General features: G+C 36.7%; 1 pseudogene; it reads left to right on the forward strand.

The window, feature by feature from the left end:
- Nucleotides 1–594: 594 nt before the first annotated feature.
- LOC140598389 (protein SET-like) lies at nucleotides 595–1,671 on the forward strand (annotated as a pseudogene).
- The last annotated feature ends 1,898 nt before the right edge of the window (nucleotides 1,672–3,569 follow it).

Consider the following 3,569-nt stretch of genomic DNA (forward strand, 5'->3'; position numbering starts at 1 on the left):
GCTTTTCCTAGTTTGTGTTAGTAAAACTATGCCTAAATTTCTGCTATTTTAGTTTTGTACTATGCATTTTTTGACAATACCTGTAGACCAAAAGTAACACTCAAATTTACAAAACATTCATTTCTTTATGAAATCACGAAACATGGGGCAAGAGCTTTCATGAAATCTCAACTTTTACGATTGAAGCCCATCTTTGACTAAGGTGAATCTGGCCCACTAAAATAAAACTATATTCATACTATTCATCGATAGTAACAAACAGAGTGGTGTGTGATGAAGTAGAAATGTTTGAGTTTTATATTCAGAAAAATCTGGATTCATGTTCCATTATAATCACCATCTGTAACTTTCACATAAATTACTTAATTTCACTTGGTCTTTGTTTTCCAAAGTGTGAAGTAATATGGATTAAATTAAATCATCTGTGAAAAGTACTAGGATAACTTTTGTCATATAATAAACAGTAAAGGTAACCCTATGCCCACCTTGCAATAACGTTCAGTGTTTTCTTGTATTTATGTTTCAACAATAACCATTCAGTGAGTTCCTACTGTATGCAAAGCATAAGAGTATAAGATTAATAAAATCTGTTCTCTTCCCTCAAGATTTTGTATAAGGCAAAACGAACATGTAAGTAATTATGTAAATCACTGTAATAATTTGTAATTATTCCAAATTTGGGATAATCGGAGCTTCTTCCAGACGTGCATTTTCCCTGGTTTTTTGGAGTTTCCTCAGCATGGCCGCCAAACCCCAGTCTTTGCTCCCACCTCAAAGGAGGAAACCAAGACTGCCTCCTGCTCACAAGCTGGAGGAGATGTCGGACCTCTCAGTACTTGCCAAAGGGAGAAAAAGAACAGCAAGAAAAAATTGAACATATTGATGAAGTACAAAATGAAATAGACTTAATAAATATGCCAATGAGGAGATTTTGAAAGTAGAACAGAAATAAAACAAACTCTGCCAAACATTTTTTCAGAGGTTGGAATTGATCACCAAATTTTGATCTCGAATTTTTGGGTAACAACATTTGTCAACCATCCACAAGTGTCCACATTGCTTGCGGAGGAGGATGGAGAGGCGTTGCATTATTTGATAAGAATTGAAGTGACAGCATCTGAAGATATTAAATCAGATTACAGAGTAGATTTTTATTTTGATGAAAACCTTTAGTTTCAAAATAAAGTTCTCTCAAAAGAATTTCATCTGAATGAGAATAGTGATCAATCTTCACAAGTCCATTGAAATCAAATGGAAATCTGGAAAGAATTTGATGAAATGTTAAGTCAAATACAAAATAAAGCAAGCAGGAAGTGACAGCATGAAGACCCAGAGAGCTTCTTCACCTGGCTTACTGACCATTCTGATGAGTTAGAAGAGGTCATCAGAGATGATATTTGGTTGCATCATTATACATGACAAGTATCCCTGTATCATACCAAATCAGATGTTATGAAAGGATGTTGTAAGAATTACAACCTTCCCGGGACACCTGAATGGCTCAGCAGTTGAGCGTCTGCCTTTGTCCCAGGGTGTGATCCTGGGGTCCAGGAACGAGTCTGGCATCAGGCTTCTTGCAGGAAGCATGCTTCTCCCTCTGCCCATGTCTCTGGCTATCTGTCTCTCTCTCTCTGTTTCATGAATAAATAAATAAAATCATTTTTAAAAAAAGAATTACAACCTTCCCACTGGAATGTAAGCTATTTTGTGATCACTATTTCCACTGTATCCAGAGTGATGTCTGGCACATAGTAGGTACCCAATAAATATTTGTTGAATGAATGAGTAAATGAATGAACAGTTTCAGAATAGATCATGTTCATCTGGGGGAAGCCTTGCATGCCATTTAAGAAATGTGGGCTTTGTTCACCATGCAAAAGAAAACCATTGAAGATATTTAAAGAAAAGAGTAATATAATCCCACATTTTATTAATAAGCTAACTTTGCTAGCAGAATGGTAGATAAACTGGATGAACAATAGATTGGCAGCAAGCAGACCTGTAAGGTAGCTGTAATAGAAGAATGACATAAAGTCATTAAGGTGTATAGCAGCAGTGGAGAAGAAAGGATGTAAGTGAGACATTTGGATATAAAATCAATAGGACTTGGTATTTATTAGGGCTCCTATAATGTAAGGGATAGAAGCCCAATTCAAAGTAGCTTAAGAAAATGTAAGCAGAATTTTTGGATTAATGAACTGGAGAGTTTAGATTGTCCATAGCCTTAGACTTAAATTTGAGAGCTTAAGGCTATGTATCTCCACTTATCTGTCCTAATTCTGTTGCTGTATATTGAGTGTATTTTGCCAAACAGGCTCTCTTTACATTACAGATTTATATCCTCCCAGCTTAGTAACTTAAAGAACAGTTCTCTTTCCCAGTATCTACATATTATTACTATTTTATATATAACTATGCTAATATAACAATGGGTCCCCTGAGTGACTCAGTCGGTTAAATGTCCAACTCAATTTCAACTCAGTTCATGATCTCATGGTCATGAGATTGAGCCCCACAATGGACTCCACACTCAGTGTGGAATCTGCTTGAGATTCTTTCTCTCACTCCACCCATATGCCTCCTCCCCCTGCTCATAACCCTCTCTCTCTCTCTCTCTCTAAAATAATAAAATCATTAAATATATATATCAGTAAAATAATTTAAATAAATATAAATAATTATACATATTGGTTCTGTATAATTCACATGACCATTTCTGTTGAAGGGAGGAGACAGGGTACCATGACTGACATGGAATGAGAAAAGTGCAGTTTTATTGAAGAAATTGTCATATAGGGTAGGTAAAAGCAACAGATACCCCATACACTGAAAATAAGAAAGCTTCTAATCAATTTTCCATCTTGGGGACTGGATAATAGAGGTTAGGAATGAAGGAGAGAAACTAGTTTTTTTAATTAATGAGAGGTATATGACTTGGGACTTGGGTATATTGAGTTTGAGGTGGTAGTGTGACATCTAAATGTGGATAATGGGGATCCCTGGGTGGCGCAGCGGTTCAGCGCCTGCCTTTGGCCCAGGGCGCGATCCTGGAGACCCGGGATCGAATCCCACGTCGGGCTCCCGGTGCATGGAGCCTGCTTCTCCCTCTGCCTGTGTCTCTGCCCCTCTCTCTCTGTCTCTCTCTCTCTGTGACTATCATAAATAAAAATTTAAAAAATAAAAATAAAAAATGTGGATAATGAATAGCAGGAAAATGTACAGTTAGAGCAATACAGGAGTTGTGAAATAAATAAAGACAACAGTCAAAGCCACAGCTCTGAATGAAATCTCATTGAACATGGAAAGAATAAAAAAGCATGTAAGGGTAGACAATTATGAAACAAAAGAGAGGGGAGTCCTAAAAGGAGTTTGACATGGTAGGAGTCTGGAGTGGTCAGACAAGCTGAAAGAAAAACAGGAAATGTAGTCAGAGGTCAAAAAGAATGAGAGAGTACCAATTTGATTGCATACTAGAAGTTATCTAATAAAAACAATTTTAGAAGAATATACAGATGCTTGTAGGAAAGAAAAGAAAGCTGAAGAATCAGGATTGGCATACTCAGGAACCA

This window comes from Vulpes vulpes, chromosome 3 (genome assembly GCF_048418805.1).
Source record: "Vulpes vulpes isolate BD-2025 chromosome 3, VulVul3, whole genome shotgun sequence".
In the NCBI taxonomy this organism is placed as follows: Eukaryota; Metazoa; Chordata; class Mammalia; order Carnivora; family Canidae; genus Vulpes; species Vulpes vulpes.